Source organism: Python bivittatus, unplaced genomic scaffold (assembly GCF_059951505.1).
Source record: "Python bivittatus isolate LINGU-HERP-01145 unplaced genomic scaffold, Pbiv_v1 ctg000480_np1212, whole genome shotgun sequence".
Lineage (NCBI taxonomy): Eukaryota > Metazoa > Chordata > Lepidosauria > Squamata > Pythonidae > Python > Python bivittatus.
This window is the reverse complement of record NW_028277075.1, coordinates 80,572,297-80,588,793: the sequence shown is the minus strand read 5'-3', so window position 1 is coordinate 80,588,793 and position 16,497 is coordinate 80,572,297.

Below are 16,497 nucleotides of genomic sequence, written 5' to 3'. Positions count from 1 at the left end.
ATTAGATTGTCTACATTTATATTTTCCTTTCTATTTTGTCCAATGCCCTTGACCTAGTTAATAAATCAATGATAAATTTATCATTTATCAGACACTGCGGAGATGGTAATATTACCGATTTTTTTGTAAAAAATATATTTCCCTCTTTTCAGCTGATCCCTATACATAAAAGCTATGCAATTGGCAGGAAAATGGGGGGGGGGAGGGTTGAGTAAACACAAATCTTCTCTGTGTTTACAATGATAATGAATTTATATCAACGACATCCTACTTAAGGCTAGTAAGTAATACACTGAATAATCTGTCAGATGACTCAATAAAAATAGAAGAGACCAAAATGGAAAACTAAAAAAGGATAACACAGTCAAGGTCTATAACACAGGCATGGGGCATGGTGGTTGTGTCCATTAATTTCAAGTGCTGGGTGATCTGATTTTCATTAGCAAACACTGCACTATATAGATCTATTTCAAAGTAAAAAATTAATAAAAGGCAAAAGAGGGGCAAGAAGTTTCTAAGTGAGCCAGTAGACATGTTGAGTTTTTAAATATACCACTGGCCACAAAACAGAAGATATTCTATTAATTTCCAATAATTATTATGTAACATTTTCACACTTTTGTAGCAAACTATTCCATACATGATGCTGATTAATATCATTCTAACTGCTCAGGAGATATTCAGCTAGAACTTCTAGAATATTGTATCCTACTTCAAATCAGGCCTTCAAATCTTGACTTATTCCTGGTCAGCCAGATTCTCTAGGGGAAGCAAGTACTAGAAATCTCAGAGTTGTATTAAACTACTGAGTTTTGTTTCAGAATGGAATTCACATCTGGAATTTGCCCACCCTGGAACTATCACTGGTAGGTTCTGAAATGCCCTTGTGGTTTCTACAGTACAACTTACTTGAATGGTATGTCATGTGAAAGATTAAGTGAAAACTTCCACTCATGCAGAACCAGATATACCATAACATTATGGCTTTCATAATTGTGATGGCATGACAGTTCTTTCTAATAAGGCCAAGTGCTGTCTTTTTAAAATTCCAGAATTTTAAAATTCCACATTTGCCATTAATCGTCAGGTAAATTATTCTTCAGCCAGCCCCAAAGGAATGGTTTTCCATATATTAGTTATGCCTTAGAACTGTAGGCTGGAAGCAAGAAAGGATGAAAAATGCAGTGAAAAAGGCGGGGGGTGGGGGGGAATGGCCTGGGATTCTGAAATCAGGACATCCTCAATGAGCTGCGCTAGATTTCTGGGTCTTCCCACTTACTTTCCATTAAAGTCAAGCAAGCATCATGAGGAATGGCGAAAATTATGCCTACAGAGATTTGCACAAGGGAACAGCATCTGTAAAACATACCATTTATGTAATGTATTAATTCTGTTGGCCATGCATTTGATAGACTGATAAACAAATCTTAATGATTAAAATGTTTAAGCCTATCAATAAAACACAAGAATTTTTGTCTGAGGATTTTTTGTATAATTCATGCTCTTCCTCTTCCTCCTGCTGCTTTATATACCCTCTCAAATCAGATCAAGCACAATAGAAATGACTAGTGTCTGGATTCTTTTTAATGACTCTCTTGGGGACAGACTAAATACTGACAGCCTATTGATCTCCTCTTGTTTGATGTCTGCTGAGATTGACTCTTGCTCTGAAATATGATAGAAGGAACCTCCAAGTATTCCTCCAAGGAGCCATGTCAGACACTGAAGCATATTCACTCACCAGCGTCTCAGAATACAGCATGGCTTATTCATCAGCAGGAGGAACAGACAAATCTGTCTTTTTGGGTTATGATCAGTTTTTCATTTTTCCAAACGTTTCCAGATAGTTATTGGTGGTTGTTCCCCTGCCCCTAAAAGTCCACATTAAATCCCATATACATTTGTGTGCGCAATTTCTTTAACGATTTGAAGGGCAAATTTTACAATTATTTGTTTCCATGTTTTTGACTGTTTTTGTTACTGTGGGCTACACTCATCATGAGTGTATATTAGTATATTTGCTCATCTCTATATAGGCTCTTGTTGTTTTAAAGGGCAAAGAAATGTTCAAGACAGTCTCTTTTCCAGGACCTTCAGTTCCAAGACTTTAAGATCTTTCATCTTAAGTTTTATAAGACTTAAACAGAAATCCCATTTATGTAATTTACCCAATCGTGCAATTTAAATAGTTAGCATGATCACGATGCTCAAATTGTAATCCACAGGCTACCCACTGCAATGTGGCAGGATACATCTGATGACACCAAAGGCCAAGAAATCAGCTTTATGAATACTATTTGCCTTGACACTTTGGATGGGAAGGAAGAGCAGCACCCTCTTCTGACCACGTGTAGCATTGCGTTTTTCAGATGGATAGATTTTAAGGCTGGAAGTGACTATGCACAAATATTCAAGATCTATTTTTTTGTTGTCTATTTCAACATAGTCATTTTAAAATGAGAAATCTTTTGCCAAAATTTGCATTTGCATTTTGAACATAGTCCATATGTTTCCTGAAGGTAGAAGCTATGAAAATGGCCATGATTTGCCATTGCTGTGACTGGAACCTAATGTACCATCATGGTAATACTATGAAATGCCATCGTATGTCACTTAGCAAATATACAGCAAGGTATCTGCTTCAGTTATCATGTCTTAGAATGCCACATTGTTTGGCCTCTGGTGCATAAACTAACATTCAGTGAATTCAGATAACAATTAAAAACCAAAAGCTGCTACGGATTGTATGACTGTAGACTGTAAAAGGCTAGCTGTTCATGTGGAATACCATGCTATGTATGTATCAGCATTCCCTAGTAAAACGTTATAGGTCCAGCTAGCACTCAGATTGTTAACAGGAACTAGCCAAAATGAAAACAGATCACCCAGTCCATTCTCTTTGTTAACTTGAGTTCTACCAAGTGCTTCTTTTGGCTGGCTGAGCTCAAAATAATCGTAGAAGGAAAGCCTTGCAGTGATCAGCATGAGCTCTTTCTTCCTTCTGGTTTCTCCTCTGGGACTTTAAGACAACCTGAAGAGCACTGGACTATGCCTGGTTTCCAATTATAAAAGGAAAATGCTGGCAGCACCAGCGCCTGGGTGTGTTCTGGAGGGAGATTTGTGGGAGAGCAGAAAGGAAGAATTTGCAGCTGTGGCAGTGGAGCAGCCATCAGCTCAGTGGGCAGCTGAGGGTGAAAGAAGAGCAGGCTTGGACTTCAGTAAGCCCACAGCAGTCTAGATGAAAGGGGAAGCAGAGCCTAGCAGCCTCACCACTCTGGCAGAGATGCTGAGAGCCTATAGCCGGCTAGTAACTGGGAAAGTACCCTCCTTTGCCCAGCCCAGACTGAAAACCTGCAATGCCAATACTTCAGCAGTTGTTTGGAACAGCAGCTGGCAGCAACAGAAGCCCACTAACTGGAAGGTGGTTAAAGACTTTATTCTAAGCTCAGACAGCAAAGCAGAACAGAAATGCTCACAGGACTCTTCAGAGCATAGATACATTGGCACAGACATGAGTATATTACATGTAATATAATATAAAGTATAGTGATAAGTGTTATGCTAGAGGTTAAGGAATAAGTTTGTTATATGGGTTTGATGATTAGTAAAATTAATAGAACTATAGATTATATAGACAAAATGGATATTATGTTGAAATCTTAGAGTAAGAGTTTAATGCATGTTTTACTTATCTGCTGTAAAAGAAGTTGGAAGTCATTTTTTTTTTAATTTCTGCTTTTTTCTTTCGTTTGCTGCACTTTTGCTTTCTTTCTCTTTCTTTTCTTATTAATTCTGGTTACTTTTTATCTTTCTGCTTTTTAAAAATTTAATAAAGTTATTATAAAAAAAGAAATAAGTAAGTTTGTTGAGCTTTATTGTATAATTAAAGCTTCCCTGGCAGCACAGAGAAGATAACAAGAGTCTCACTGTTGATGGTCCATACCATTTCCCAAAATAATTCCTTTGGAATAATCTGGAAACAGGATACCTGAATTGTCGTGCTCTCTTGTAGGCCTTCTGCCTTCTTTGACCAACAGTGGTGTCAAAGCTGAAGTGGACAGACTTCAAGGAGAAGGTATTCTATGGAGTTGCATCTTGGTTGTCTGATATCTTGATGCTCCACTGCTTTTCAGTGAAAATTGTTGGGGCACTCTGCAAATATAAAAAAGCAAACTAAAAAGATACTGCCTATAGGAAACTGAGAGCTGCCCCCCCCCCAAAAAAATTCCTGATGTTGACTTGATGGGACTGAGTCCTTGATGAAGGACTGCAGACATCCCTGAAGTTTGCAGATTAAAAATTGCTTGGAAGAGACTGCTTGCCTAGTGAATATTACTCCATTTAGCATCACAACAAGAGATGGTGGCACATATAAGAAATAAAGGGAGAAAAACCCCAATCCAGACAATTCCAGTGCCTACGCTGCAGGATGCAGATTGCCACCTTATGACAGCAGGGAAGTGGCACTATTCTGAGGTGACACCTATCTATGAAATGAGCTCCACACTAAGGTTATATCTACAGAATGGTTGTAAAAGGTTTAGCATCACTTTAAAAGAAACTTCTTTGTTGCATAGCATAGACCTTCTGGCCCAAACCACCTCCTTTTTAGCTCCTTTCCACTGGCTTATTTTTCCAAGACCCTTAAAAGCATAGTATACAATTAAAATCAAAATATATCACATCTACTATATGCCAAATATGTCTTACCTCCCCTCTATGGTAGTCCACATGTTGGAGGCACATAAAAAAATGATTTTATTGCTTCTTCTACCTGGAAGTCCATCCCTGGCCACCAAGAAAAATCTCATAATCTTGGATTTGTTCTCATATTCCTTGGTGGCTATCACATGCCAGCTGTATAAAAGAATTTACTACAATTCTTTTGGCACCAACAGTCAATATACGTATTCACCTTGTAATGAGAGTTCCACCCAATGTCAATGGTAAGTCAGTAATACGTGCTCAACCCTCCTCCTATCCTAGGTGATTTTCCTACTATATATACCTCCAAATTCTACAGGATTGGGCATGCTGGCCATATACAGTAGTACCTCTACTTACGAACTTAATCCGTTCCGTGACTCTGATCGCAAGTCGAGTTGGTCGCAAGTCGAAGTAAATTTTCCCATAAGGTTCAATGTAATTACCGTTAATCCATTCCGGCGTCCGTGGACCACATGTCAGGGGTGGAAAAACGGCTGCTGACCACGCGGCAGGGCGGAAAAAATGACTGCGGACCACGTGGAATGGGCAGAAAATGGCCGCAGACCACGTGGAACGGGTGGAAAAAATGGCCGTGGACCATGTGGAACAGGCGTAAAATGGCCGCAGACCATGTGGAACGGGTGGAAAAATGGCCGCGGACCACGTGGAATGGGCGGAAAATGGCCGCGGACCACGTGGAACGGGCGGAAAATGGCCGTGGACCACGTGGCAGAGGCGGAAAATGGCTCGTAAGTCGAGGTGAGTTTGTAAGTAGAGGTAAATTTTTGGGGCCGGAGCTGATCGTATCTTGAAAATTTCGTAAGTAGGGGCGTTCGTAACTAGAGGCACCACTGTAGTCTGAAATTGTTCTTGAGTCTAAGCAGTAAGTGAACTAGAGAGAAATGCTACTACCTTCTCCTCAGGTACTGACCCTTGGGATACATAGTCAGCAGCTATATTTTGTGTTCCTGGTTTATACTACATTTCACATGTAAAGGAAAGCAATTTTGTTGACCATCCAGCAAGATGATTGCCTGCTCATCCCCATTTCTTTTGTGGTCAATAATGCTGTCAAGGGTTTATGATACATATGTAACTTAAACATATGGTCCTACTGATCAGTTCTTCATTTTTCAACAGGCCAAATGAAAGCAGGGACTTCTTTTTTACTTACAGAGTATTTCCTTTCACTATCAGTAAGTGTCCTTGATATAAATCAGCTGTTTTCTCTATATTCCATTCATGAAATTGAATAAGAACAGCTCTTGGTCCATAACCTAAAACATCTGTTGCTGACATTTCAGGTAATAATGTCAAGGGTATTTCCAATCAACCTGTTCATATTCTTAACACTTTCCTGTGTAGCCACTGTTCAATTCCAATTTGTAATTCCCCTTAATAACTCACAAAGGGGCTCTACTATGGTTATGTAATTTGGAAAGCATTTTTCATGCCAAGAGGTAAGACCCCAGAAGGAAAATAACATCTGAATAATCCCTAAGAGGAATTGCATCAAAATTTGCAGCAACATGGTCAGGATTAGGCTTCAATCCCCAGACTGAGCTTGTATGTCCCAAAAAGGAAAGCTTAATTTGCCTCCAAGTACATATGTCCAGATTAAGTCTTATACCTGCTCTTTTAATACAATCCAAATCAGACCTCAAATTATTTTTGAATTCTTTGGTTATTTCCCAAACATTGTTATATAAACTAAATAACACAGCATCCCTTTTGGCTTTAAGGATAACAGACCTTGTCCTTTGAACAGCTCTAGGTGCTGATGCAAGGCCATAGGGCACATGTTTAAAATGAAAGAGCACACCATGTGTAATTAATGCTGTAAGATTTCTATTACATTCATGTAGCACAAGCTGATGGTATGTACTTTACAAATTAAGGGTTGAAAATATCTTTACTCCTATTCTGCAAATACTTCCCTATTGTACTTCATATATATGGCAAAGTAAATATTGATAAACCATGATGGCCTTATTTAGCCCTCTCAAATCCACCCAAAGGTGAGTATTGCCATCTTTCCTTTTTGTCACTACTATAGGTAAAACCCATTCTGATGACTCTTCAGTCACATCCTTTGCCACTAACCCAATAAATTCCTCTGATACATAAGCATCTCTCTAAGCATAAATGGTAATCCCTATAGCTGCTATTGTACAGATATCACATTCTGCTTTATTTCAAGTTCATGGATAAACCCCGTTCCCTTATAGTTGCAACCAACATTTCTACTACAACAGTTTTTGACTGGGGAAGAACAACCCATCCATCCAACTATAATGAAATTTAATGCAGCAGATATAGTATACATTTCCCAAGAACTGGGATATCACTAGGTATGAAGTAAAATTCTGTTCCTATACTGCATAACTCAAAAATTCCTTCTACAAATAAACATCCCTTCCTTTTTTTTCAAATAACATACTGTCATCTGGATTTGATAAGTGGTACTACCCCAACATTTTCTACACAAATAGCTTCTGATAATATAGAAACTGCTGATCCAGTGTGCAACATCAATTCTCTCTCTTTTGATATCCCCTCAGCTGTAGCATTTGCACTGCACATAATTCTCTGCAAGGGGAATAAACCCAGCATTCTCCACACCACACTCAAAATAGTCACATCTGGTACTGTGACAACATGTACCTGCTGGTTAAATTAATTGCTATGACATACTTTAGCAAAAGGTCTGATTTTTTTAAACATTATTTATATTGGGCCGATTTTAGCAGTGCATCCTTTATAATTGGTCAAAAGTTGAAATGACCCACATTAAAAAAGACTTCCCACTTCTTGTTGAACCAATTTCTTTCTTCACCACTAGGATGTGATTTCAACATAAAACTCCACATCTAGAATCCACCACTTGTATTTCAGTCTTTGATCCAGCTTCTTATTCTTGGCTACTGCCCCAGCTATTTCAATTTGTGTGGCAGTTAATATAACCCTTCTAAAAATAAGGCTTGTCTCTAATGACAAGTGTTCCCAAATACAAAGCATGGATATGTTCTCCATTGACTGATCTCTAATAATTTCATCCACCATTATTTCAAAATTATATGGTTCCATCAAATCTCTCAGGGCAGCAACATAATGTAGTATAAATTCTTTTCTTTTGTTCCCTCTGGCAGAATTTATAATGACTAGCTACCACATTCACCCTTTGGCACAAAAGAAGTCTTTAAGGCTGTTAACGCAGTCTCATATTTATCATTTAGGAGAGGCAAGGTATAAAATATACACTGTCCTTCCTTTCTTAAGCAGCGAAGGAATATTGTACACTTTCTTGCTTCTGAAATCTCTTTGTCATTAACTGCCAGTAAATAGTTCTTGAAGATCCAAATCCAAACAGAAAGGGCAACTGGGGGCTCACTTGGGCTCTGAAGAAAAGTAGCCAGTGGATTCATTGAAAGAGAAGCCATCCTACCTTGTTGCCAACATTTTGCATCAACAGCAATCGAAGATTTATAAATTCCTTGCTAGGATCAGATTTCTTGTCACATTCCAGCCCCACCCTCCTTCCTGCTGCCTTTCTCTTCCAAGCATCTTAAAAGCATAGTATGGAATTAAAATGACAACAGACCATCTCTATGATATGCCAGGTATGTCTTCCCTCCCCTCTATGGTAGCCTGGTGTTTAGATGAGTTTTAACAACATTTTTTTCTTATATCCTTGCAGATGGATGTTTTTTCTTCTCTTTCCTTCCACCTTTCCCAGCATTAAACTCTTCCCCAGAGAGCTGGGTCTTCGCATAATGTGTCCAAAGTAGGATAATTTGAACCTGATCATTTGTGCTTCAAGTGAGAACTCTGAGTTAATTTGTTCAATGGGCTGCTATTATTTGGTAATATTGTTGTTATATTTATAATATAAAATCAATGTAATAAGTTTGTACATACCTTTTATAAATAGGAAGTGGTATTCAAACATTTTAAACAAATACATGATTTAAATAAACACTTAGCCCACCTTTGATTTTCTGAATTATTTTACTAACTGATGAAATTAAGGATAATTTTTTAAATAAAGAAAATGGGACATGGCTAAGCAGTAAAGTAATGAAAAATGCAATGCATAGAAACTGGGAATTTGAGCTAAGTTGTGCTTTGAATTCAATTCTCAAAAGTTCCTTTGGGGCAAGAGTGGTGTAAAAGATTACAGGGAGACTGGGAAAGTAATGGGAGAATTTTTAGGCATAAACAACCAAGATACAGGAGAGAGGTTTGTTAGCAGCTTATAACAACCAGCATTAACAGCAGCTCATTCCTGGCTGCAAAAAGTCCAGGAACAAAAGATTCAAAATGTTCAAAGGGACAACTCACTAATAAAAGAAAGCTGGAGATTTCTATCACAGTTTCCAAGAAGCTGTACTTTACCCATACCTCTTATGTTTGAATTCCTCAATGAAGTCTGAGTGATATTTGCCCCTAGATTGTGTTCCACAGCCTGGTTTTTGACAAAGGTCAATGAATGGAGCACCTAACTGCAACTCCTTAAAAGCACCTGCATCTTTTCTTGAGATCATCCAGCTGTTCTCTGCAGCTGCTGCACAATCTGGGAAAAGATATGGTTGCATGAAAAGGTGGCAGACAGGTGCAACATTTGCACATTAGTGCATTAAAAAAAAAAACTTAGATTCAAAGCATTGTACTGAGTCCTAGAAGTAGATGACAAAATTATTCCCCAAATTCATTGGAAATTAGCACAATGACAGAACAACCTACTATTCAGAGTAAACTACTTTTAAACTAGTGAACCAATCTACTATTAATCAGAAGGACAGTATAATTAAGTAACAGAAACATATCACTGCATTGACTCTAGCACGTTCTGTCCCCTTAAAGTGGTTTTATAATGAGAGGGGAAAAATGAATTGAAATATCCCTCCATTCCTCCATTACAATTTTCATTGGTGCATATTTTATTAAAAGTAGACTGTTATGTACTCAACTATTCAAAAATAAAGCACTTTACCAGAATTAAATTCAGCAAGTATGATTCAGTGCAGCTTCTCTTCCCCTTCCCTTAGTGGTCTGAAGGGTTCCTGAATATGAGCAAAATATGCCTGCCACAAAGGATGGAGTACAAACGTATCCTAAGTGCAATTATTCAGGGCTGAGCTAGCAAAAGTTTTACGAATATCAGAGTAATATTTGGATTCTGACACATTTGCAATTCATAACTGTGTATTAGATATAAAAAGCTGTTTATTCAGCATCGGCATAGAAAATAGGAGGATTTATTTTGTACAAGGGCAATTTCCAAAGCAAACCAAGGGAAAAACGCAGTAACATTTTTCATCCGAAGTTGACAAATCATCTGTACAATATTAGAGTTTTCAAGAGGAGCATCAATTTAATTTAAAATTACTCTAGCATAAAGATGGCCAAAACCCCAGTGTGTGTTGCATAGATCTTGTGGCATACTATCTTTTCAAAGATAGTTATACCTGTTGTTCAGTTATGCAGTAAACCACCCAACTACCTCTTCATCACACTTTTAGACATTTATATAAAAATGTTTAGATGTGGGAGCAGCATTAGATCCTTTCTCTATCTTGCAAAGCTTCAGAGAATTGTGTGGAAGAGTACATGGAAGAAAAGTCATCTATACTTAACATGGTTGTGCAAAGCTGCAGTTCAGAGACTGACTGAATTTTCAAGAGGAATCAGATACCTCCAAATAAGTTTGATGACTCACAGTGAAAAGCTCTTGTTTGGAATCAGTCTGACTTTTTGAACTGAATCAATCTGATTCCATTCAACTCAGAGCATGAAACCAAATCAGCTCATTTTTCTGAGTCCAACCACTGATGATTTGAATTGGATCAGAATAGATTTGTAACCAATAATCTGCATTTACTGTGTGAGTACATTCTGAGTTCAAGAGCTGATTCTCCCAGAATTATTTTGAGCAGAATCTCTTTCATCTCTGATAGAAGGTATTCTCATCAAGCTTGCCACCAAAACTTAAAACAGCAGGGAATGCTCCACTCTCCCCCTTCTTCCTGGGGTATCTAATAACAAAAAAGAACAGCCCATCTCTAGTTGTGAATTTGTACAGCTTTCACATCTATTAATGAACAATATAACATGGATACAATAGGAACTTTAAGCAACACTAAACAATTGACTTCCGTGGGAATGGTTCAGAGTTAGCAGTCCTCACAAAATAGACTGAAAAGTCTCCTTAGTCAATCTATTTCTAAAGCCCAGTACATCCTATACTAAGCCAATTTCCCTCCCTCCCTAGGCCAATGTTCTTACTTAATTGTCTTTGCATAAAGTCTTATGTAGCAGTTCTTCTCTCATGTTTTTCTGGGTTCCCTCCTTTGGGGTTGGACTTCCAAATTGTTTCCCTGAGCTTCTCTTCCTCTTGGTCTCTTCAATTTAGCCTCAGAAAAATCCACTAGACATTTCCCTTATGAGTGAAACTTCTCAGGCTCCCCATTGGCCAAACCACCAGTGGAAGCTCCATGATTCTTTGCCCAAAGCCTTCTGTCTCCTCTCCTTTATCTCTTGTTCACTAGTAGGCTTTCTGACAATAGGTTCGGGACACCTTACAGGTTCCAAACATCCTCTCTTTTTCTTCCTTTTTATACCCAAAGTTGAGGTCTTATTCTCCCCTCCCACTAAATGACATTTAGGGGCTAGGGCAGGTTAACCAATAATTTAGAGCAGCGTTTCTCAACCTTGGCAACTTTCAGATGTGTGGACTTCAACTCCCAGAATTCCCCAGGCTGGCTGGGGAATTCTGGGAGTTGAAGTCCACACATCTGAAAGTTGCCAAGGTTGAGAAACCCAGATTTAGAATCAGCAGATCTAGGGAAATCTGTCTATCTTTTCCCCAAATCTATATTCCTATTTGCTTACCATCTCTGAGGACCCATTTCCTGCATCCTGCTGTTTAGCTATTTAGTTTAACAACTTTAACCTTTCCTGCCTTGCCTTAATTTCCCTGCAACCACTGGATGGAATATGCATGTGTACACACACACACACACACACACACACATTCTGTCAAGCACTGTGAAGTGCAGGGCCATTGGTGACTGCAGTTCTGCTCATTTCTTCTGCAAACATTTGGACACATGTCTGTAGGGCTTGTAATAAAGAATGCCACCCAGCACAAACAGCCCACACAAAACAATAATGTGAATGGCTCTGACTCCCTCAAATCATACAGCTGGAAAGGGCTCTTTAGGCCACCAGGTCCAACCTCCTGTCAGTGGAGGAATCCAATTTAAAGCATCCCTCTGCTTGTGTTCATGGAGGAAAGCAAAGAGGCTAACCACCTTTCTTGCTAATTGGTTCTATTGTCAAAATCCCTTTGGCATTAGGAAACTTTTCAGGTTAATATTCAAACAGAATCTGTCTTCCTGCAATTTAGTACCATTATTTTGTATTTACATTCTGCTATGACAGAGAACAGGTTTTTACTTATTTGTTTACAGCATTTCTATAAACTGGATTCTATTTTATTTCGCTAAAAGCATTTCTGGCAGTTTACAAAAAACTGAACATAAAATCAATAAGAAACCATAAAAACATAGTCACTTCCCTCAAACTTGGCATCCTGTAAACAACTTCCCTAGCTCCTTATTCATTAAAACCTCTGCAGTCTTGACCTTCATGTTTCTGAAAAGTACAATCCCCTCTTCAGACTTTTTCCAGCTAAACATATCCTCAGTCTTTCTGATTAAGACTTAGTTTCAAGTCCCATGATAATTTTGTAGCCTTTCTTTGCACTGATTTCCAGTTTATCTGAATCTTTCTTAAAGGGCTGGATACAGAACTCAAGTTAGAGATTGACTAATGGAAAATGTAATGGGATGATTACTTCCTGTGATTTGGAAACTGCTTCTAAGTTAGGCAGCCTAAAATCACATTTATTTGTTTGTTGGTTGGTTTAATTAGTCATGCCACCCATTCATGTTCAACTTGGGAAACACTACAGTTCCAAGACCCTTTTCCTAAGTAATACTATCAAGCCAGATAGCCCCTGTCCAAATCTGTGCATTTGATTTCATTTTCACTCCCCTTCAATAACCTTAGAAGATTTTGAATATTAGCTCTTTTGTGTCATTTGCAAATTTGATAAACATTTTCTACACCTCTTCATCCAAATCATTAATGAAAATAGTGAAGAGTTCCAGGGCCAGGGCTGAACTTCATAACCCTCTACTAGATACTTCCCTTCACTTGGATAGTAAGCTATTGATGAGCACTTTGAAGCCACTTGTGATCCATCTAATAGATAGGCCAACTAGTATATAGTCAACTAGTTTGCTAATCAGAATATCATGAGCTACTTTATTAGAAGCTTTGGACCCCTGATTACTGAGCTGCAATTGTGGCCATAACTTAATGTTAAAGCACATGCTTTCTTTGCAAAGGATCCCAGGTTTGCTTTTCTGGATCTCAGATGTGACTAAGAAAGAATCTGTCTGAATCACTAGTGGGCCATAGCCACTCAATATTAGCTACAGCTAGCCTTTTGAAATTCTCCACCAAATTGTTGAACAGAGAGATTAGGTAGAGAATTTTCCTGCCTTTCTTCAGGGAAAGGAAAAATGAAGGGAACAAGATAAGGCTGTCCCCTTCCTCCTTCTTTATTTTTGCTGGCATTAGAACCATTGGCAAAGATGATCCAACAAGAAAATAACATTTTATGAATTAAATTAGTGAACTAAGAACATAAATTGAAATTATTCACTGACAATATTGTACTTACAGATACTTATCTAAAGGTCTTTTTAGAATTCATACAGGAATATGTACAGCAGTAAGGTTCAGGTTCAGATTCAGGATATTGCTTTAACAAGACCCAAACGCTGATATAGAACTTATCTGAAGAAGAAAAATAGTAACTGCAACAAATATTAATATTTAATATTACTGTTAAAAGGATTAAATACCTGGGAATTTACTTGACAAAAAATCAATAAATATCTATTTGAAAATAAGTACTCACTAATTTGGAAAAATATAACAGCAGATACCCTAAGATAGAAGAAGCTAAAATTGTCCTGGCTAGGAAAAACAGCAGCTGTAAAAACAACTAATCTACTTAAGCCTAACTTTGCTTCAAATGATTTCAATAAAAATTGAGTTTAGGGTATTATATGGCTGGCAGAGACAAATAACTAACTTTATATGATTCATTAAAAAAAAAGCAAGGATTAAATGTAAGATATTAAAGTTTTGAAAGAATGAGACAGTTTGGCAGTAACTACAAACTATATTATCAAGCCAGTTTTATAACTTGGATAACAGACTGCATTACCTCACCTTATGGCTGGGTTCTCTCTGTTGAGGGAGAAGAATCCCCTGATGGCTTATATTTAACTTTAATATTAACCCTATCAATATTTATAAACTTTATAAATATATTTTATAAATATTTATAAATATAAATATTAACTTTAATATTAACTTTAGCTTAATATAAATATAAATAGACAATTTGTAAGAGTTCATTCAACAGTAAGCAGCATATTCAAACTATGGGATAAATACAGAAAAAGAATAAGCCCAGATTTATTACCTCTAGCTTCATTGTTAAACATTTATTTTCAAGAAGATGAAAATGCAAAGAAATTTGGTCAGTGGAGAAATAATGCATTATACAAAATGCAAGATTTAATTGTTAACAAGTCAAAGGTAAAATACTTTGAGATTCTCTATTTGGGATGGTCAGAACCACCTGATCCATTCCAATCTCTTCACATAAGCAGTATTGCTCTAAAGAATTACTAAAACAAGAGATTTGACTTAATTATTTATAAGTTACTGATAAACAGGACACAAAAATTGAACAAGTTAAAATATGTGTGATTAAATTTAAACAGAACATTTGATATGGAACAATGGAAGAAAAATATTAAATTCACAGTGAACATCCTATTTAGAGAAAAATGGTATAAGATGTTTTACCAATGGTATATCACCCCAGCATTGTTAGCTAAAATAAGTACAGTAATTCATTTTCTAAAACTGTCGGAAATGGAACATGTTCCATGTTTGGTATCAGTGTTGTAAAGCCCAACAATTCTGGAAAACGGTTTATAATAGAATGAAACAAATTCTGAGTTAAATTCCCTTTCCAATCTGTCAACTTTCAATTAAATATTACTAAAATTCATATTTCTACAAAGTATACTGAACTCGCTTTGTGCATGTTAACAGCTACTAGGATATTCTATGCTTCTCAATGGAAAGAACATACAATTCCTTCAGTAGAAGAATGACAAATTGTGGGTGTATGCCTTGATGTCTAATTTAACCTCATATTTGAAAAATAAGTCTGATATAGAATTTACTATAACACAAAATCATTTTTGGACTATAGTTCTACCCATGGGCTTATACCACATCTGAAATCTGGATTTCAGTTAACATAAAGTTTAACATTTAAGTCATGGATGATTCGTTAAATAAAGATAGATTTCCTACTGACTAGATAAAACTGTAATTTTTCACTTTAACTTATGTTTCATACTGTGCTGATTACTCTGGTTGTTACTCATACATTATCTTGATTTAAATAATGATCTGAAGTTTTAGAATGACATACAGCTTTCAAATACATAGAACTAAATTAATGTTATTCTGAGAGTTTTTACTTAATCTTATGATCTTGTAAGTCTCTTGTCTATTTTGCACTTTTCTTCTTCTTCTTCTTCTTCTTCTTCTTCTTCTTCTTCTTCTTCTTCTTCTTCTTCTTCTTCTTCTTCTTCTTCTTCTTCTTCTTCTTCATGATGATGATGATGATGATGATGACAATCTGGTCTCAGCTGTCGTCCAACACACTGGTGCCCTTACTAAATCTATAGCATCTTCTTGACTGTCAGTTATCTGATTTTTGCTTCCTTTGTAACAACCAAATATAAGTTCATTTATTTGTGGTTATGAAAATATATTCCTGATCATAAATAATATTTCTGTCTTTGTTTTTATTTTTCTTTTGTTGTGTTTTACAACACTATTAATAATTTAACTTCAGCCCTCAAACAGGGAATACATTTCATATAGCTCATATAGTCCTCATGTCTTCTAATATGAAAATGTGTTGTGCATTTTGTTTGTCACATTGTAGTGTAGTGTCTCTGTATCTTTATATGTTGCACTTACTGATCATTAACTTAAAGTTAAGAAACCCAGGTGTGTTCCCCATTCAACAGGGGAACCTTTGCCTGGCTGGTAACCTTGAGAATGCTAAACTTCAAAGGTAGCCCATTTGACAGGCATGGGAAGGGGCTATATGGTACAGAAGGAGGGAGATTCCCACTTCATGGTGCGATTGCCCTAATAGCAATAAATATATTTCCAGAAATCCAAGTGGTTCTTGTTTTGTAAGCTTGCCAGCCTTACAGGCTTTGACACCCACATGCAGAATCCAGAAGTTTCCTCCAAACAGTAAAATGTGCATTGCAAATCAAGCTGCGTACTTGTCTGTGATGCTGCAAGGCAAGTACAAAAGAAGCGAAGTTTGTGTTGTGATGTTGCAATGCATGCTTTCTCTTCCGCCCTCCCCTTGCCTCCCCACAGATGATGCTCCTGTTATGTAGTAGGCAATCAGATACCACAGCTGGTGTTTTTAAATCTGGAAGCAGAACTCTGGAGAAGGTGGGCAGGGGAAAAGAGGCCGGATCAGAAAGGGGGGCTTCTGAGAAAAGCCTGAAAGCCCCAAGAAGAACCCTTAGAGCCATTCAGGAATCTTTACTCCAGGAAGACTTCTACTTCTGTAGAAATAGGTAGGCTACCTGGCCA